The sequence below is a fragment of the Larus michahellis genome, chromosome 16, assembly GCF_964199755.1.
Source record: "Larus michahellis chromosome 16, bLarMic1.1, whole genome shotgun sequence".
In the NCBI taxonomy this organism is placed as follows: domain Eukaryota; kingdom Metazoa; phylum Chordata; class Aves; order Charadriiformes; family Laridae; genus Larus; species Larus michahellis.
In genome coordinates this window covers 8,138,459-8,160,753 of record NC_133911.1, presented here as the reverse complement: position 1 = coordinate 8,160,753, position 22,295 = coordinate 8,138,459, and the positions used below count along the sequence as shown (strand labels likewise).

Below are 22,295 nucleotides of genomic sequence, written 5' to 3'. Positions count from 1 at the left end.
CCTTAAGACCAATAACTTTATTTTTTAAAAAGCTGAGTTAAATGAGGATGATATTATATCATTTAGTCTGCTACGTACAGCTAATAAGCGTTTGCATGATGTTAATAAACGTTACATCTGCAACTGTAAGATTACTGCCTTGTCGTCCTTACTGAGGGTTGTTCACTGCCAATATTTTTTCCTTCCTTTCCCCACCTGCCCCCAACTTCTGGCTTGATGTCCTACACAAGAGATTAGTGTGCTGTAATTGAATTGGCTGTAAAAAGATAATTAATTGATATTTCACTCCCAGAGAGGTCAAGCTGCCCTATCTTGAATGGTTGTTATGAAAGTAGTTATGCTGCTGGCACTTATCCCTTGAAGGTGGAACATGATCTTTGTCTTGCTGATAGTAATAATTGTTGTAATTAAAATTAACATGAAGGGGATATTTAAGGAGTGATCGTCTGACTTGGGTGCTTTAGCTTCACTTTGAAAGCATGTGAAACTGGAATTCATAAACCTTATGAGGTAGTTGTCTGGGTAGTATGTTTTAATGCCCAGCACAATGGTATCTGATTTGCTGCCTAAACCTTCTTTGTGCCATTTTATCAGTAATGCGGGGCAACAGAAATACAACTATATACGTGTAAGGTTTCTGAGATGACTAATGTGAAATCCTGTCAGGCGCCTTGAAACCATTGATCTTAAAAGACCTTTCTTTGAACAGCTGCTTATTTTGAGCTTATTTCAGCTAAAGATTGGCATGAAGAATTTTTTAAATAAATGGATTATCTAAATGTAGGACTTCCACTGATGTTGAAGAGGCTCTTAAATAAACAAGGGAGCAAATTTCTACAAGCGACTCCCTTGGAAAGGTGGGAAGACTTTATTTATAAAGGTGGGAGTTGCATTTACCATCTCCTATGGAAGGCATATTTATTTGCTTTGTGTACTTACAAGTGTATTAGAGAAGGATTAGGTGATGCAGTAAGTCTTCTATAGGCCTAACAGCTATGGCACTTACTCTTTTTAAAGACTATTCACAACTGTAGGCTTAATGACAATTAAATTGCCATTCCTGCTAAGCCAGGTGTGTGCTGTCACTTCCCTGTGCATCAGCGTAGGGCAACTTGCTCTGGGCCATACAATGAATGGGGGCGTGAATTGAAGAGTTGTCTGTTTCTAGTGCTTACGTGGATCACCCAACTGTAGCAACTGGGTCTTTACTTGTTACTGTGAGTATCTTGGCACTCACTGTGCAAATAAAGACGTTATTTCCAAACCTCTTGAAGGCTTGTGTCAAACAGGAGAATGTTTGCACTAGAAATGTGCATCTCTTCTTTCTTCCCTGAAGAAAGAAGGTGTTCCTTCTCTGCACTGTTAAAAGAGGAAAGCTGAATGGGCTTCCTTATTTTTTTTTTAACTTGATTTCCAGTTCCTGAGGGTCTTGTGACTGTAGTGCACTGTTAAAAGTATCTTCCCAGTGTTAAACATTTCCTTCGAAACTGTGTGGCACAAGAGCTATTAATTAATAATAATTTTTTTAAAAAAAAAAGGTTAAATTTTGTGACACAGGAACCTCTCTGAAACTGTTAGTGCATTAGGAACCTGGAGTTATTCTGTAAGCAGGGTGGTTCTCATTCATTACCAAGAGAATAAATACTGCTACTACAGCAAAAGCTAATGGAGAGAAAGGTGTTATTTAATATCCTGGCAGAGGCAAAGACTTCACTTCTATCTTGCCATATAACGATATAGCTATGGCACTGTGGAGATTACTGCAGCTTGCACCACTAGAAATTTCTTACTTTAAGGTATTCTAGCTAGGATAAAGTATTACAGTTAGAATATTATTTTTCTTTTGCACTTCACCCCACAGAATTTGAGACAAACGCTACTAGTTTTAGGTTTTGTCCTGAATTATTCAACAATAGCTTTCCAATACAAAATATTCCTGTCAGGATGGGAAATGACGTACCAAAGCATTCTCCTGTCTTTAGTTTGTATTCTGAAATGGTTCTTCAAGTTTCTACTCATTAAGAACATGACCAAAACAGCCTTCTTGCAGGTTTTTCACAGAACAGAAGTTACTTAATTGTGAATTGTGAGTTGCTGCCACGTGGGTTGGTATAAAGTTACCATGAGTGATTGCAGTATTATGTAATTGCTATGTTGGTTGTGACAAAACCCATACAAGATGGCATCAGTTCTGTTACACCTGAATGAAAAGAGGGGGGGGGGAAAAAGAGCCCCATTTAGCAGAATACTGTCAATGTAATTTCTCAGACCTTGCAGTACTTCTTACAGTGGGATCCTGAAGAAAGTTTCAGAAAAGGAAAAAAGGTAAAAGCTATTAAACTTCTATTAAACTGGCAATAGCCAGTCTTAATATAAAATACTGTATTTGCGTGGATATGACACAATACACTAAAATAAAGAAAACAATGCTGTAGGCATTTAAAAATTCCAGGAAATAGTCCAGAAAATAACTTAGTGTACTAACTGAAGGCTTGAAACTGTATTGGGAAATTTCTAGGGAAAAGCCTAGATAGTATTGTTTGAACTGAGAAAGTGAGATGCGCCCATTCTGTAAGTACCTGTACCATAACAGGTACAGGTAACTGTTTGCTGCATTCCCGGTAAGGTTTTAGTTCTAAAAAGGAAGAGCAGGTAAGAGTTTCAGATCAGACAATTTGATACAACTTCTGATTACAAATTCTTTCGACTGAGTTGTACATTCTGGCTTTTATCTTTTATGTGGTTTGGCTCGAGTTACTGTAGGGGATGCTAATAGTCTAGTGACCAGGATCCAATTTTGTTTACAGAAATAAATAATAGGAAATCACGAGAGAGTCTTAATATATGTAAATCAAAATTCACTGTATTCAAGTGCTGATGATTTTGCATTTGTTCTTAACTTATGAATGCAAAGGAAAACACTGGCACATCATAAATTACACCATTTTTGGCACTTCCCTTAAGCACTACAGAAATACTTCTTTTTTCTTTTTTTTTCTTTCCTGCAGAAAGGAGGCATAAAGCCAAGTGGCAGGATATCTGCTGAGAAAGCTGAGAAGATGACAGTCTCACAGGAGAAAATGAAAGACAGCAGGTATGTGTGAATCAGTGTTCCTACTGCTCAGCTGGAGAACGCTGTCTGCCGAAAGCAGTTTTTATCTCTTTGCAAAGCACCAATTCTGACTGGTGTCATTCTCTTGGACAAATGGCCCTGTCCTTTTCTTAGCTGACCACTGTAATATAGTACTGCCTTTTACATTTTACGCCAATACATCTTTTACTTCCTTATAACATGGGCTTGTACTTGCAAGAACAACGTTTCTCAGTCCTTCAATTTGGAGAGTGTTTGATGTTGGGTTTTTTGGATGTTTGGGGCGGTTTTTTAAGAGCTTTTCTTTTGTTAGACCTTTTTTCCCCTCTTCCAAATAAAATAGTTGTGGGAGGTTTCATTACAGCCTTAAAATTGCCATCAAATCTACTGTCTTTTTTTTTTCAGCTTAGTTTTGCGGTCTCCTCCAATTTCTGTGTTGCTGTGATTACACCGAGTAATTATATGTAACCTTGCTAGTTTGAAACTGTTTGGTGTGTTTAAATGAACCTCCATAATTGCATTACATATGAGGTAGATAGTTAAAAAGAAAAGAATTACATAGAAAAGAGAAACTTCTCTGCTTACTAGGTTCATCAAGTTTTGCAAGGGTGATTTGAACAACTGTGGCAATGTAAAAATTACAGTTTACTTAAGCACAGAAAATCTAAATTTGGCTCAGCATGTGTAAATTGCTTTGTATGTGTGTTAAAAAGAAAAGAATAGTAGAAATATTTTTTTGAACAGAATTTCGTCAAAACAAAAAGTAGTCAGTTTCTTTAGTGATACTGCTTAGATGTGAATTAAAAACATATTTTTAGCTTTTGGATAACTTTGTCTTTTCATTTGTTTTCTGAGAAAACGCATGTGCAAGTAGACCTCCTAGTCCTACTTGTTGTATTCAGTATTCTCATACAGATATTTTTGCTAGGTGACTAACTGGAAGAATATCCTGTCATTTCGAGTACAGTGAATAAACTTTCCTTTTTTATAAGTACCATATGAGAACATAGTAAATAAAAAGTCTGGTTTCTCCTAACCCTTTAATCGATACACAACTCTGAAAGCAATACTGAATCTCTTCCATGATCCAGCCACAGATGTGCTTGCATTAAGGCTGTGGTATGAGATGACAGTAAATGAAATTGCAGTTACAGCAGCAAGTATTAGGGGGAAATGAAAATTCCTGACTCAGAGGAGTAGGGTAATGACAGAAAGGCTCCTCATTATAGATCTTTTCATATGGAAAAGAATGACTAGTAAATGAGGTTTCTGTGACACAAAGAGGATGGAAATACAGTTGGACGTTCATGCAGAAATTGTGCTCACTGTACAAAACAAATAGAAGAATAGGGGATCTCTAATTTGCGTTTCTTAACCAACAAAGTGAGTGTGGAGATACCCTCTGAGACGGATGAGAGTTGCAACAGTAAGGGAAAGGTATTTTTTTACCTTGGGTTGTGATGAAAGTGACTTTTACTATAGCTTGCTTATTGATGACTTCTCCAGTGTTTGCTTTAATTTATTTACTGTACAATAGGTTACAGGCTTTTTAAAATACTGACTTGAGCAGATCTGCCATGATGACTGATTCTTCCCCTATTTCACTAGTTCAGCTGATAGTAAAGAATAAAATAATTATAATGGGGCTTGCTGACATGAGCAGGCACAGTGATTCCAGTGTCTAATCAGGGTTGGTCCCACTGGTTTGCAGTAGCTTCTCTTTAGCAGACAGGGTATTTTGTCATCTTTAACCAATATGAGAAGTCATGTTTATGTCAAAAGAGACAGGATAGTGTGCACTGGTTAATAAAAGAAATCAGATGTACCTAAGTATTTAAAACACTTTCAAAAGTGCTTCATTTACCACATGCAGCAACTGTCTCCTTCATTTTTGCAGTGTGACCAGGGAATTCAGTGTAGAGTGGGGTTTTTTTGTTTGGTTGTGTTTTTCCTCAAATGGCTTCGTCTGGCTGCATTCCAGACCCTTAGTGTGAAGCTATTTGGCTTTATCCTAGTAAGTGGTCTAGAGAGTTGCAAATTCCCAGATTTCTGGATCTAGAATAGGTGGAGGTGCCTTCACATAGAATGCCATCTCTTCTGTGGTCTGTCTTTGGGCATAAGATACCTTAACTTTTTCTTTTTTTAATACTTGAAGAAATAGAAGAAGGGAGAGAGGCTGCCTTTCAGTCAAGCTTAGTTGAACTTCTGTGTTATGATGTGAAGTGTATGTACTTGTGTGCTGAGAAGGTGATCTTAGCTTTTCAAGTACTGGAGAGGTACTTGAAATGCTTCACGTTGTCTTAAATATTTTACACAATCAAAGATCAGGAATAACCTCTATAATCAATGTATGTTGAAAAAAGACAATGCTGAAGTTTGACAGGTCACTTAATGCACTTGTAGTTGTCTCACATCGATCTTCACCACTGTCTAGTAATTCCTTTAAACCTACAGTAAGTCATACATTGAGTCATTAATTAGCTTCACCTCGAAGTCAGTCTCTGCCTACAATGGCAGCCACTCCATTATCATCGGATGTATTTCAAACAATAGGAATGATTGAAACAGGAACTCCTACATTTCTGTGAAGATTAAGAATGGCACAGCACCCTGTAATTTAGGTAGTTGTGCAAGTTTTCATTTGCATTAGCAGAATAGTGCAGATTGTGTTGAATTATTCCATAAAAATGTATGTTGTTTATTTTGGAGTGTTCTGGTATGGTGGTGATGGGTTTTGTCGTTGTTTTAAATGGATGTGTCTTCAAATAAAGATGAAACTAAAATTCATTAGTTCTCTAGAAGGCACATTTGAGTCTCAGTGCTGATTTTAAGCCTTGAGAGCCACCTTAAAACTCTGAATTACATTGAATAGCTGAATTTAATTTTAAAACTATCAGTCAATTCTATTCCCTTTATTAGTAAAACAATCTTCTTTTGTATGTGTCAGCATCACATATGAGTTATTGCAAGCAGAGATTTGTTGTCATGTATTTTTGTTTTCTTCAGTTATGTGGTAAGTAGGGTCAAGTTTGACTACGTTTGGTGTTATAAAGAATTCAGACTAATTGAAATGTGTATTTAGTTGAAGTCTGGATGAAGCTGGCTGATATAGCTTTACATATATTTTTTTGTGACATGCATGATTTTGAATAGTTTAGACAGGGCAGTATTTAATCATGCCAGAAGTGTAACTGAATGTTACATAGTCATGACTTAAGATTCTTTACATTTTTTTTTTTGTCCCTTTAGCTTCTCCATCCATATTCTGAGCGCTATTTTTAATCGATTGGGTATGCTTTAAAGCAACGCATTGTGTGTTTGCAGGGGGATGTCCATTCTCAGTGTCACCGTAGAGATCTCTTCTATTGGGATTGTTGGTCAGAATACTTCTGTGGCGAAAAAGAGGCAACAGGAACTTCAAAAAACGTACTCATCGTTAAAAGTTGATTATTGGTTATTTTAGAAGAATTGGAACTTCTTTGGCACCTAATTGTGCAACTGTAACTCACATCAGTGCTACACATTTGATTTCAGGACTTTGAAGGAAAGCAATGTTTACAGAGTTGGACATTTGTTGATAATAGTGACAGGGCTATACCAACTTATCTTTTTTTCCATTAAGACATATTTAACTTTAGTTTTGTTTAAAAAGTTGTTTTATACACAAGATAGTGTACTGTCATCTGGGATATGGAGAATTGTTGCAGGTAGTGTTATGGCAGACTTGCTGTGTCTGCAAATAAGATTTTCTGGAAATTTCAGGACAGCAGTCAGCTGTTAGCAGTCAGTCCATATTTTCTATGTTACAATTTATACTTTGGACTTCACTTTATATGCAATGTTTCATCAAGAATGTAGGTCCTATGTATGAATTACATGCAAGTGGAAAGTTGGTTTATCTAATCTCAAGATGCACTTTTTTTTCCATTACTCATTTTAATACATTGTTTTAAATAGATTGGTCTCAGCTGTTGAGGTAGAAGCAGCTTGTTATTTTTCCATAGCAAAGGTCACTATGCATCAGGGTAGTCAGGTGTCTGGCAAATAAAACTTAAAATAATCTTTTAATTTTATACTGTCATCTTGCTTTACTCTAAAAGGACTCTTTTAATTGCCTGGTCATTTTATTCATGCAGGAAAAATTCCTTGCATATTACAGAATTTCACTGTGTGACGGAGATCCCTGTCAATTCATGAAGAATATTGAATAGCTGAGGAGGATGGGCTTGATTTAACGTATGAGGTATGGGACTCTACCCAACAACGTATGAAAGTTGTATAGGAATCTTTGACTGGGTTGGCTGGTGTGAAAATGGAAGAGGAAATGTCAACATCCTTTATTATTTATTCTGAGCAATATTAATTACCTGTTTTGTGATTGGAAAAAAAGCAGACACATGCAGAACCAAGCCGAGCACCAAGCCCTAATCCAATCAGTCTGATGTATGCAGAAAGTTTACAGAATGACCTTGTGCATAATTACTCGTTTGATGGCTCTTAGTAAATGGCACAAATGGAATCTGACATACATTATAACACATTAATGATTGCCTTCCTCCCTCCATCCTCTTCTGTACAGAAAAATGATTTTAATTAAGACTTCCGTGATTAGTCATTTAATCAGTCATTAGGCCAATACAGATGGAGTCAATTAATTTTTTTACACTTGAATAGAGACTTGATGCTACTGCAAACCGTACAATCTATTTTTTTTAACTTTGTATCATGGGCAATTGCCTTGATGTCTGTCTAGTAAGTGTACATTACTCTTCCAAAAACTGGAGAGCATTTACAGCACATCAGTATTATGGCAACTCTAGGTATGTTTTATTACATGCTATCCAGATTTTAATACATCAGTTTGGTTTTGAATTCAGACTGATGATTGTTCTCTTTATGGAGCATCCTTTATTTTTTTAAAGACTAGTGGGGCAGAGTTGCCCTCTAAAGCAAATGTATTCAGCATCTCCTAATGTATTTTGCTATTACAAATGATAATACTTTGTGTTTCAGGGCTAAGTTTCATGCAAGAATTTCAAATGTTTTATACGTTTTTTTTTATACTGCTTTTTATGACTTAAACAGACCTATGGAAAGTAGGGTGGGAGCAGTGAAAATCTTCAGTAGTACAGGAAATGCAGAGAAAATCATTTTAGTAGGCTTTGTTTATATTCAGGAGCGTAGAACAAAAATGTCTGTGTTCTGTGCTTATGTAGAAGCAGTATTACAACTCCATCTGCCAACTCCGTAGCGTTCCATCCATGTTCACTTATCAAGAAAGCAAGAAGTATCCAAGCGTAAAGTTTTCAAAAGCAATTAGCTCTTTTCTCCTTGGCTTCCATGGTCACCTGTATGTCCCCATGTTCCATTGTGTTTTCTGGTGCTTGTCCTTATTTAAAGCATAGTGCTTGGTGAGTCAGATGGTCTAGCTCCTCTGGGTATCCCGATCATCAGGTTGCAAAGAAGGAAAGAAGCAGAATGTCTCCCCCGTAGCAACTGAATGAATTGCAAATGAAATACAAGTTTGTTCCATCGAATAATAACCTGGTATGAGACAAACTGCAAATGGGAGTGTCTGTGCAGTAAGTACAAGGAGGTCTGGTACACTTGGTTTGCATTTTAGATGTGACTGAATAATTAATGCTGAGCAGTAATAATTAGAAGGATCCTAATGTAGGACTAGCCTGTGACACGAGAGAAGATGGCAAAAAGAATGACTTATGAGTCCCTGTCTGGAAAAATTACTTGATAAAAAAGGGGCAATCAAATGCTGAGGCAGTGTGATCTCCTAATAGAGAATAGGAAAGCAGTTCAGCTGGACAGTCAACACATGGGCTCTGTGGAATGGCAGCTTGAAATAAGTACAAGTGGAGATCCTGCTGCATAAAGTAGTACATGAATTAGTTCGTTAATTCACTGCCACCCAAACCTCTTGAGTCCATTTCCAATGTAAATTAAAAACAAGGCAATTGAAGTGTGTGGGAGTAAATGGGGTTAAGAGTCTAATCTAGCAGCAAATTCTTGTAGTGTTTCTTGATGGCGTTTTTGTTGCAGTGTGTCGTGTGGTCGCCGTGCTGAGAGGTGGAGCTGCCCAACCTCAGCAGTGGAGTGGCTTCCCATTAGGTCAGGTCCTCCCTGTGTCAGTAGTTGTAGTGTTGTCTTGGTGGCCTATTGCAGAGGCAAAGGGGAAAGGAATAGATTGATTTGTGTCTGTCTTAAGAAAGCTTTTAAAGATTGAAAAATGAGCCCTGTCTTGTCTTGCCCAGGAATAATAAATAAAAGCAGGTGTGAGGTGTTGGAATTGAAAACAGCTGGATATGACGGATGTGATCTGACTTCTCTAGTGCTTCAGTCTTTAATCCCTGTGGCTCAGTGTGAATATTTCCCTCCTGATGCAATGCAGAAATAATAAATAGAACACAGCATATGGAAGGGTTCCTAGAATGAGGAAGGAGGAGGGAACAAACCACAGTTAACTCTCTTTAGGCTAACTTTTCCTTCACTTATAGGAATACCTCAGGAACCTTTCTTAGTGCATTCTACTAATCCTCATTGCCTGTTTCTTGATGTTTGCAGCAAGGCATGTCATGCTAAGATGAAAAAATTAGAATCTACCTTAATTCAGGGATTTTTTTTTTAAGAGGTATAATGATCCCCTCCCCATTTTTAATGTAGCTTTTGAACATAAACAGTTCTTCCCAATTGAAGTAAACGCTGAGTCATCACTATAAATTGCAATGAAATGCCCCTCTGTACCGTTAAAATGATCTGATACTCAGTTAAAGTATGGAGTGATCCAGCCTTATTCTGTGGCTTGAATCTTGTCAAACCCTGACCCTTGTACTCTGCCAGGGAATGGGTTTGTCCACTGGAAAAGACTCTGCCATCTAATTTGGAGAGTTCAATACAAGGAATGGATAGGAAGAGCAATTCAGTTGATTAGAGCTAACACGGTAATTGAGATTACATCAAATGAATCATTACACTTTCCTGAGACAGCAGGGTTCAAAAATACGCATACTGCAATTCTGTCCTACCCAATAGTGTGTTTTTATTTAACCTGGGTTTAAAATGCTTTGTATGCTGGAATTAATACTTTGGCATGGATGTGAAGTAGTATGTAAAAGAAACAAAGAAGTGCCCACTTAAGTAAATGATATGTGGGTTCTTTCATGTTTATTCTATTCCAAGAGTAATGACAAGATTCATCAGGGTCACACTTGGAAGCTGTCTTGCAAAGTAGATCATTTAGAAAAACATTTTGGCACCCTGCAGTTTTGTCATATATTCCAAGCAGGTTGTGCCAAAAGAAAATTGTAGAAACTGCTGTCATAGAGTACAAAATCATTGGATTTATAATCGGGAGCCAGTGGTGAGAATTCATTATACATTCACACCTGCAGATAAAGAGCATCTAAAATTGGAAGTTTTATTCCACTCATCTTTGATCCTGATATTATTAGATTATATCAGCATCATCCTACACTAGATTCTGGAATTGGAGCAGATATGATTTCCATCCATTAGTTTTTTCATATAAGTCATTCTTTCTGTACAGCAACTGTATCCTGTATTTAGAGTGGTGGTTCTGGATGTTGAGACTCTTGGTTTCTGTTGTTGTATTGTATCATGTTAATCTCTTATACATCACTTACCTTATGTAAAGTCATAATATTAAAAATCACTCAACTCAAATCCTTCCACTATCCTGAATAGAAACTTTTTCATACTTCTAAAGTATTGGGAATCATTTTATCAAGTTCTAGGCATAAAGTGATATCTTTACATAGAATTTGCTAATTTAGGCTCTATATTTATATCTGTAAATACATAGCTCTGAGTCAGAATACCACTTCAACAGTAACATGTACTAAGACTACAAAGAGAGACACTGTATGAAATGTAAGGTTTTCCAAATATGTAATTTTGGATTTGTACAAAGAGAAAACAGAATGTTAAAAATAGGATTTTATAGGTCCACAGATTAAATTACTTGGCTTCAAATTCTGTTCACCAACAAGGAATCCTCCTGGAATTTATATAATAGCATGTTGTATCAGCCACATTTATCCTTTTATCTGCTTGTGGAATATCTTCTGGTAGACTGAGATTTATTTTTTCCATATACATTAAGTGACTGTCAAGATCCAGTCATTTCTACAGTATATTCTTTGGCAAATATTTGCTGGTTCTTTTTCGGCAAATACTTATATTAAATAGTTTGCCATTTGGAGAGGTATGTGTCTAGCCATAGTTAACTCCTTGAAAATCTTACAGAAGGTCAGTGGAGTTGTTTTTGTTTGCGGCCTTACTGCATGTGTAGAGAGGGACTTGCAGCAGCAGTGACTCTGTCCCCTGAACTTCAGTCTTACGGCAGAGTCCACCAAAGAGGAGAGCATTCACTTCTGGGACCTTTCCTAAGCAGCAGCGGATTGGAGCGCCTTCATACAGGTGGAATACTCCTGTTTTCTTTCCCATCTCAAGCGCTCATTTGTACCATTTCGAATGATTAACTATGGAGACTTAAATCAAACTAGATGGCAGATTCTACAACCCTTCCCATGATATATTTGATCTGCGGCTGCTGAAGTTCTGACAAAGAAAAGAGAAAATGATACTGCATTTCTAATTAAAGAAGTAATTTTCCTTTGCAAATAGACTTTTTATCTCAGCTACAGTGTTAAGGATCAATGGGTTGTCACATGTATGTCTTTTTAATAAATGCCAGCTGAGATGACATTAAAGTGATAGACTGATCACTGTAATCAATGCAATTCAAAATTGCTTTATGTCTTAAACGAACTTGGTTCCTTTCTGTGATTCTCCTACATTCTCCTTCATTGTCTGAGCAATGAAGTACAAGGTTACGTCTTAGTTTGAAGGAAAAAGTGATCATGATATGGAATTAAAATTTCCTACATGTGTGCAGGTTTTGCAGTTCAACTCCTGGTTTTATGCAATTCAAAGCACCTTGCTGTGTATTCTTATTGCAAAAAAAAAAAAAGTAAGAGCAAAAAATTAAATTTAAAGTAGAAGAAAATAATGTGAAGCTTCCCCTTTCTCCCCCCTTGCATTGCCCCCCTCCCATGAAAGAGTGAGTGCCCAAGGCTTACTGAGATTTTTATTTGCTTAGTTGTCTTACGTTAAGCCATGAATATTGATACTCCAAAACACATCGATTAACTCAACTCAAAGGCAATCAGAATAGGTATTTAAGCATGAACCATGTGGTTCACCTTAAAAGAATAACTTTGTATATGTTGTGCAGTGCCTGTATGTTTAATGCCAAACATAGACTTTTCCATATTATTTAAAATTATACTGGTATGTTTTGGTCTCCCATAAGCACAAATTCCCTGGCTTCTGACAAGGTGATGCGTCTGGGAAAAGACAGCCCTACTGATGGTGCAGTCGGTGATGATACGGGATGGCAAACGTCACGCCAGAGAACAGGCTAATTTTGAACTAAAGGAATCTTTCCATAGCATTATTCTCATGGTCTAATCAGTGACTTTAAAATCTATTTATGCGGAATACTTCAGAACTCTTTTCTTGTTCTGGATTTATTTTTTCAAAACCCTAGAGGTTCTGTAAAAACTCTCAGGATCCTTGTAAACCTTTTTATTTCTCTTAAAGTTGGCAGACTGACAGGCTTTAGTTATGCTTAGTGCTAAATTATTTATCTTCCTTTTCCCTCCTAGCCTTGACTTCTGAATCTTTAACGTGACTCTTGGGACACAGCTTTTTTTTTTTTTTTTCCGTTTAAAGTGAAGCCATTTTTATCTTTTGTCCTTAATGTTTTACTATAAAAAAAATATATGTAAAGTTTGAATGTGTGTGTTTAATATGTAGTATCTAATTTTTTGTAATTGTAATTCTAAGTGTAACAAAGTAACTAGGTCACATAAACCATTTTATGTTTCCTTGTATATGATTCTTACTCATTACCTGCATTCAATAGTGGATCTCAAATTTATTTACATTTTAAAAAAATACCATTCCTGTACTATCTCATATCACGGGTCATAGAACAGTCTTGAGGCTTTCTCCTCGAGGATCAAAATCCTTTAATTGCCAAGAGTTTTTCAAGGATGATGTTGAAATGCTGGTTAAATAAAAAGTTAGGCACATAATCTCCTTTAAATCCAGTATCCCACGAAGTACAGTGTATTGTTGCTATATCAGACTGGGTTTGATGGGACACAATTAGGTACCTTCCTAATAATCATGTTTTGTGCTTTGTTATGTATGTCCTGGTAACTTTCAAGTAGGAAAGAAGGTAGAAGGAGAGAGAACCTTTTTCATTGCTCATCAGTAGTGAGGAGTGTTTATTTTTACAGAATACAAGGATAACTATTTAAATACAAGCTTTTTTCAGTATGTTTTAAACTTTCTTATGTACAAGGAGTTTCAAATACTAAAGTATCAACATGTATACTATGAAACATGAAAAATGTACATATTTTAATATAGGTGGCTTTGTAGTCTACAGCATAACATGCTTGTGACTGTGACTTGGGGAGTACTTGTTAGACACTTCCTTATTTATAATTTTTGAAGTGTAATTTTTTAATCTATGTTTACACCTTCTTAATTTGTTACATCAATTGGTAATATTTGGCATATTTTGACAAAGAAGGCAACATGGCTTCAGGATACTGAATGCTTTTGAAAACCCAGCCTAAGTGATCTGAAGCTTGTTACTATGTTGTTTTAAAAGAGGCTGAGTATTTCACATTAAAGTGAACAGTACAAAACATTTTGAGGAAGACTTTTGAACTGTCTTATGACCTAATAACAGCAAGCTCTCATCAACGTGTAAGTAAGCATTGTTATTGTTAGTAATAATGTATTTATTCTAATCTTTAGATCTCGCATGACATCCAAAGAATACAAGCTACAAAAGGATTAGCACCTCATAAAGAATTCTAAGACATTACAAGGTAAAGATCTTTTTTTTCCCCCTGTTTGTATTACCATATTCATCAACTGAAAAGCTGTAGAAGCTGGTTTCTAGTATAATTTCAGGAATGAACATATTGATTTTGAAGATTATGTCAATTCTTAAATTATTTCCAGGATCAGTAAAGAAAACCAGTCAAATTTTCCTAGAAATTTTTCCTTCAAAACATTTATCTTTAATGTCTTGATTAAGTGTCTAATATGTTGTGTGTCTGACAACTTTGGGTGCTACTTTTAATTAGGGTTCTGATGTTTCTGATATTCTCAAAATGATTGTATTTATCTTGTACACGTTTATAAACAAGATTGTGGGAGCTTTCAGTCTCTTGCTCTTAGAACACCTAAAAAGCGAAGTCACATACGGCAGGAAGCTTTCACTGAAGTTTACTTTGAAAATAAATACGCGGCAATAGCATGAGAAAGTGTGAATAAATGCTTGTTCTTAAGGCTACGGAGGAATAGGAGCAGCAGCACAACACGCTACCCACTGGGTCCAGATCACCAGTTCACGTCAAATAATATCACTGACTGATGCTAGTGAGGTTGTATCTGCTTGTTTAACTCACGAAACTGGCAGTTACTGTCTAAGGGGAAATAGTATTATCTCCTGACTCGAGGGAAAAGATTTTAAAAAAATCAAATAGCGTTTTATTTTCTTAAAGTGGATGATGTATACTTGGTTCTTGAGCTGTAGCTTTATTAGTTGTTTTAAGAACTCAGATATATGCTGTTTCTTTAAAAACATGACTGACAAAAACAAAGGTCATGCTTCCTTGATATTTTTGTTACTGTGAGCTTGAAGCATCCCGTGCATACACCATAAGAGTAATGGAAGGGAGTATCAGCTGTATTTGCTGCTGTCAAAATGCGCATCCTTTACAATAACCTTTTTTGGAACATATTTCCAAGGGGCATGATAAATTTCTCCATCACTTGATGAGCCCTGATCCTAACTTTCCCTTTGAACTTAAAGCTATGAATCTGCGTAGATGAGGACTTTAAATATGCAGAAAATGTTCAAAATGCATCTTACTCATCTTCCATAATCTCCTTTTGTATTTCTTCATTTCAGGTTGATGACAAAGCTTTTTTTCCTTGTCTCTTTTTATTAGGCAGTTCAAATTGCCATGCATGATACTTGCTATAATACTTCTGTTTCATTTTTACTCACGTTAGTATTAAACAGTAACTTTCTATTCTATTTTTGAAGTTGGTGACCTCTGAAGGATTTGGAACTCTGAAAGTTTCATTGGTGGAAAAATATCTGATATCGTATTCTGGAAAGCCTATGGCTCATTAACTTATGTCTATTAATGGCTGCAAAATTCATAAACCTTTACATAATGATTTTCTTTAACTGTAGTACTATTAATTTTTATGGTAATTTTACTGTTATTTATGATCGTCAAAAGAGTCTGTTGGAAAAAGAGATAATCGCACAGGGCTTACAATTTGTAGATCCTCTATGCCTTACCGTAATTGTTGCAGGCTCTATTAAAGATTAAGGAGGTTACAAGCTTTGACTTTATAAGGTGAAAGTAATTCTTTGAAGGGAAAGTTATATTATTAATAGTGATTGGAATTGATTACTCAAAGAGCTATAGTAATTCATTCATTAATTCCATTCAGTTTTACTTCTTTAAGGGTTTAAAACGTTTCTATCTAATCTGAGGGATCCTAATTTCATTTTGTCCATCTGCTTAACAGTTATAGGAGCTTTTACACTCTTAAAAAACCACACAAACACACACACACGCAAACAAAAAAACCTCAACCCTATAAATAAAAACAGTTCAGATTAAAAAGTTAAATTACTATGTTATCTTTAAAAATACTGGAGAATAAACAATCTGTGCTTCTGTTTATCTCTCTGGAATATGCGGAATATATGGTAGTTTAAGATCTATACTGTACATGGTGCACAGATATTTAAAAAGACTATTGTTCGGATAATGTACTACACCAGAAATAGAGCAGCTAGTGGATAATTTCCATAAGGTGTAGTGTAAATACCCTGTGTTTTGATCCTTATTACGTGCACAGAGTAAAGCAAAGAAACACATAATACAGGCAGGAGAAGTTGAGTTTTAGGAGATGTTAGGTAGTTTTACTTGGCATCCTACAGATTCATAGGTTCCCATAAGAAATGCCTTTTCTGTTCGTAATTCATAACTAGCACCCAAAGCTGCAGCCTGAAGTCCCATTAAAGGTTTGCATGTGAAGAGACTTCAGGGTCAGAGATTGATCGATCTATAAGTTAGGATTTTCTTTCTAGTGTCAATGCAATGTATGTAGTGTCTTAAAAATATTCCTTTCAGAGGTGTTGCACTTTCTTGTTTTTCAGTCTTATTCTGTGGGGGGAAAGCAGTATTCCTTTAAAATTATTTCCATTTTGTAATATCTGCTTTGATTTTTTTAGACTTTCCAGCTATGGCTCTTTACACTACACACCACCATGCGTTTCTATTATTGGAGTTTAGCCTTCCATCTGCTAAGGCAGAACAATGATTGTCTTCTCGTCTGTTTGTCAGTGTTTTGAAGGCTGTCATTATTTTCTAGATTTTGAACTCATGCGTCTGGTGTGTATGGACACTACAGATTCTAGGGCCATTTTCATAAATGTCCTCAGTTGAACTTTCTCTGTTCACTGCTTTTCTTATAATTACAACTCTTGTAGTGGATTGACGGCCTGTTTGTGTTAGTCTTGCATGGTCATGGCAGCTTTTCATGGGTGTTGTGTGTATGTTGGTACTTATCCGATGTTACATGTATGAATAGTCCCATAGGAGCTGTTACCGTTGTTCATATGCATGAAGGGGAGTCCATGTATACGTGCTTACAGGACTTGGCCGATTGTTTATTTTGTTACCTGAGAGCTTTTGAGAGAAAGTATGCTACAGATACACCAGCAATTATGAAAATCCTATATTATCATCAGTCGCTGTTTAAATTACCATTGCAGTGTCTTTGCTGCTTTGTCTGTATATTGTCTTGGGAGTTTATTGTATATGCTAATAAATGGTAGTCCTAATTGGTAGCACAAATTGCCATGCTGTTTAATCAATAATTGCAGTTGGCTTCAATTTGTGATTTAGTAGATATAACTGAATTTGGCATTAGGACTGTATATTTTTTTCGTACTTTGTTTTAATACTTGTTATTATGATAAACCTTTTCCTGTCATTTCTCCCTGTTTGTGTACTGAAACTCTTTTGTTTAGGGGTGGTTTTGCTTTATTCTTTCCCCATTTGAAATGTTTAATTCCCAACTTTCCCTTATCTTTTTCAGGCCAGTATGTGCTTATGGTCCATGAAGTGACCATGCCCCAACTCTTGGGCCAGACTCCCACACCTGCCTTCAAACTCTTGAATTTTCCAGAGAAACCAAAACCAAGAACAAAGATTCTTTCAAAGTCACCAGCAAGTAAAAAGGATCAAACCCCACAGCCAGGGCTCTTATCCAGGGGACACTGAAGTCAATGGAATTTTTCCCATAGAATGCAGTGGAAATTGGATTCGGTCTTTGCATCCCAGTCACCCTTGTAAGGTTTTGTCATGCAGGAATGGGACTTCAGTTTTGAAAATTACAGTCTTCTAATAGCCAAGAAAATAATTGACTTAAAGATCCACATCACGGTCATTGTCTTACTATTAACATCTTAGAAGAGAAAAGATATCTTCTCTGTCGAGATTTGAGATACAGATTAAAATTTATCAGTTCTGTTTTTCTGCTCCTATGCATTAATGTCCATATTATTGACTGTATGAAAAAATTTTCACTTTAAGAATAAGGCAGGAATCCTCTAAAAGCCTCCTAACTTAAGTCCAGTGCCTTCGCGCATGGATCAGAGGTTGACAATATCTGTAAAGGGGAGGGCTAGAGTTATTTCACATTTCTTTCCAGATTTTATCTCTTCATTTATGCTCTGAAATATGCTTTTTTAATGAACAGAAGGCCTGGAGTATGAAGTCTTTGTACCAGTGGACCTTGATAATCAGCAGTTTGTGAATTCTTTTGAGACTCCAGATTAATGAGCTACATTTCCTATTGATGTAATGGCAGCTTTCACTATGAAGAATCAGTCTTGTGCTTTCAGTTCACTTAATCAAGTTTTAACAGTAGGCCTTTGCTAGCTAGCTGATTTTGAACAACTACATGCTCTGACATCGTATCTCTTGGGACAAACTGAGTCTCTTAGAAAAGCAGGATCCGCTCTTTCTCAGGCTATCTGTTTAGAAGTCTTAATTTTCAAATGTGTTGTTTCAGCCAGCTAGATGACTATCCCTTTCCCTGCTACCATGCAGACACCAGCTCAGTAAAACAAAAGAAACAGAAATTCCTGATGATTCTTTCCCCAGTGGCATTTGTTGGATTGTGTGTTACGATTATGGAGAATATATATGAGCCAAGATCTCAAAATGTCAAAAAATAACAATAAATGAGCTGTTTTGATATTTTGTAGTATTTCCATGTGGGTTTCCTTCTTGTGGAAACTGCATGCTGCTATCTGTTAAGTTTGAACGCTTAGTTTGAGGGTGTAGGGGAAGTAACAAGTTCTGCAAGACAAGAATATTTAGTGGCTTGACCTTTCATGTACTAATTTACTATTATAAAACCCTTTTTTGACAATTACTAATATACAGACAGTTTTAGCAACAAGTTTTGGATTTTGTTTTCATGTAAAGCTTAGGCACTTTGCTTAGAGTAATGTCCCAAGAGAGTCCCTGGTAAGAAGCAATTGCTAGCTCTTAGTCCAATATCGAGACACATTTTTGAATTGAAATTTCTGAATCTCCTGCTGACTACCATCTTTCTCGAGATTGACAATATTTACAAGTAGCAAGTCTCTTCTTAGTGTGGTAGATGTGCAGAGTGGATCATTATCACACAGTATACTTTGAGACTCAGTATGAAATGGGAGAAGGAACTCAAACTGAATATTGCTAGTGCACAATCATAGGAGACGCAGCTACATCGCATTTTAAAGTGTCCTTTAGAGCATGGTAATGTAAACGGTCAATGTGTCTCAGCATCAATATACAACTCTTATGTACAACTAAGTACTGTCTTCTGACTGGTTGAACAGAATTTTTTATCTGTAGGGTTTTGTGAACATTTCGTGAATTTCAAGTACTTACCTATTATTAAGTTATTCAGAAGTCTTGAAGAAGGTAAGGAAATACAGTGAACTTGATGACTCTTGATCTGTTTTATTCTAGGTGAGGAAAAAAACCACCAAAGTTGCATCTTGTTTGCCAAATTATGATATCCAGAACTACGTAATACTATGAACCTGAATGTCAAATATTTAGGGACATCCCGGATTAGAAAAGCAGAATTCTAAAAGAAGTCTAAGGTTAAAACAACCTAATAGAAGAAAATAGAAAAATAGCTGAAGATGAATGTCCAACACTGCATCTGATTATATTGGCATAGTTCAGCTGACTTTGGTAGAGATGCGGGTATAGCACAAAGTTTCAGAATACAAACCTCTCCTATTTATTACGCTTCCTGGTACAGATAACCTTGTTAATTCATACTTGAAAATTATACATAAGATTGGAATACTTGGCTTGCCAAATAGAAACCCCCATCCTTTCTTTTCTGATCCTTTTCTGCTTCTATGAAGAAAATAAAAATAAGAGACAAATGTATAATAGAGAAAAGCAATAAATAATGTTCCATAATGATCAATGATGAGGAATATGTGCTTGGAAACTGGGAAACAAATTGTTCCGGAAGCATGATTTGACACTAGTTGTTGCGTTTCTATCGGGCAATGCATTTTGTCTCGGTGATAGCACACGGGTGCTGTGGTTGCCATGGTAAGGTACGTGTTTTGTTATGAGTGCTATAAATAGTCGCATCATTGGCCAAAAGCATAAGTGAAGATCGTGCTCTGGTTGTGTTTATTGTGAGTTTTGATCATAGTCACAAAGGCTTATGTGACGATTTACATGGTAAATTACATGGACATAAAGACAACCATCTTGGTGTGTTTGGAAGTATCTGCCACACACGTAGTCATTCTCTCTTAAATCATAAGCACTCCTGAGCTTATTTTAAGTGACCGTGAATGAGATTTTGGTATTGTCTTTCCAACGTTGTCTCACAGGCTGTATCCCTGACCTATGGAGAAGAGAGAGACTGCTGGGTAGGGGTACACAGACCAGAACTGAAACTTAGAATATATGACCTTTGTACCTACATCTGCTGCAGATCTGCTGCTGTTGAGTAATAATCTATATTTGAGAAGCAAAAGCAGTAGAAAAGGGTAAAATATCTCCTGTATTGAGATGGAAAGGCTTAAGTCTTCAACGTTTCTGAGCACTTTGAGATCTTGGGTAAAGAATGCGAAATGTTACTATGGCACATCTTGACATTGTGCGTTTGGACTGTCCTTGTCATTGTGTACAAGTCAGGTTTTGTAGTAGTGTGGATATAAGCATTAAACCAGGATTTTTTCAAAGTTGTATGAAAGTTGAACTGCACTTTAAGAGGAGCTGTTGTCAGAGTAACTCCAAATCCACTCACGTTAACAAATAGCACATAACGCTGCAGTTTAATTGCTGTAAGCAATGGCAGAATTGCAGAGCGAGCCTTTCACAACACTGCTACATTGCCTTATGCTATAGGCACACTCCTTTGATGATTATAAAGAATTATATCAGTTTTCCTGTGTAATTCAATCAATTTTCAAAAAATTTGGCATCATCTCAACCTGGTGGGAGGAATTTTTCAGGACTTAAAAAAGGATGATGATGATAAAATTTTAAAAAATCCCACTCCTGCCCCAGCCCTCTGCTCTCCAGTTAGAGCATTTACTGTCTAAATCTTCCTATGGCACTTGTAAACATGGCAGACCTGGATTTTTCTGTCTGTTATGTCAGTGCTACAACATCTGTAGGAAATTCTGTAAATGTTTGTTATGGAAACATTTGCCTAATCATCCCTGTAAATTTTTTGAAAAGCTAAGAGAGCAGCCTGCCATTAATGCATGGCATGGCAACACAGACAGGCACACCAGAGAGATCCTGTTCTCAGTGACTGAATTTCTGTTGCAAAACACATGTGTACTAGAAAACACGCATGGAAAGATTATGTCCTCTTTGACTCCTAGTGAACTTGATGTAAAATTAACCCTTTGTGATGATTTATCAGGTAGTTTGGAAAACCTGGGGGGAAGAAATTTCCTAAGCGCGCAGTCTTTTCTCAGTTGCGCCACCTTTAATTCCAAGGTAACTCCATTGTCTGTCGGGCTGTCATTTAGTATCAGAGAGCAGAGTCCAGAGAAATCTCTTTCCATTACTGTAAAGGAAAGTTGGATATAAAACAATTCCCTGTGATCCAGCATTCAAAAAAATAAAAGCAAGCTGTCAGTTGCTGGGTGCTCAAAGTAGAGCTTGAGTGATGGGCTAAGGCTGAAGAGATCTTTGCATTCCTATAGGAGCAGGAACTGCGTAGTGTCTCGGCTGCCTTACTATTGCAAAATAGAATATACATACAAAGTTAAGGAAAATGGAAAATGGAGCTGTGTGTGATTCCTGGGGACCTTGCTGAAGGAAAAAGGTGAGATAATTAACAGCTAAATCAGAAAAACCTTGCTGGGGCCAGAGCAGCACGGATTTACAAAGGTTCTGAAGCATTCAGCAGCATTCACTTTCTAGCCTAGGGAAATTTTTAGTGATGTTTCTCATTCTGACAGGCCATGCTGAAAGTTTGCCTGTAGTGAGAGGAGTTTTTGCACTTCATTACAACAGTGGATAGTTTACTAACTGAGAAAGTAAGATGGATGGACAGATTAATTCCTTATGGATAATAGGGGCATAGAGCTGACCTTGTTATAGCTTAGCGATCGTGTGCTGTGGCAGTAGTGTACCTAAGAGAGTGATCCTAAAGCGTAGTCTTTCTCATTTTTCTCTTTGGTGCTGTGTATATCAATGAGGTAAATGACTTTTGCTCATTTCTCAAAGTACTTGGTGTTGTTTCCCACACAATGTTCAAATTATTGCTTTACTGATTTCCTTAGCTTTCTTTCAATTTATTTAAAAATAAACCAACATCAAATGAAAGTTTTGATGTTTATGGTAATACAGAGAATGAATCAAAGTTGTTGGTTTTTTTTAACTTTATAGACTTAGCCTAAAAAAGTTGAAAGCACAGGAGACAATTGCAATGTGAACGTACACATCTGTCCATAGAAACTGTCTTAATTGTTTATGGATTTGTAATTGGAGGAGTG

At 36.5% G+C, this 22,295-nt stretch overlaps 1 long non-coding RNA gene across 4 annotated transcripts in view; it reads left to right on the top strand.

Moving 5' to 3' along the window:
- Positions 1–18,507, top strand: part of LOC141732020 (uncharacterized) — a 43,921-nt gene extending 25,414 nt beyond the window's left edge. For all 4 annotated transcript variants that reach the window (XR_012583932.1, XR_012583933.1, XR_012583934.1 and 1 more), the window contains 3 exons: positions 3,009–3,094; positions 13,961–14,034; positions 17,342–18,507. This is a non-coding gene — a long non-coding RNA (uncharacterized LOC141732020). The remainder of the gene's footprint in view (positions 1–3,008; positions 3,095–13,960; positions 14,035–17,341) is intronic.
- Positions 18,508–22,295: the final 3,788 nt, after the last annotated feature.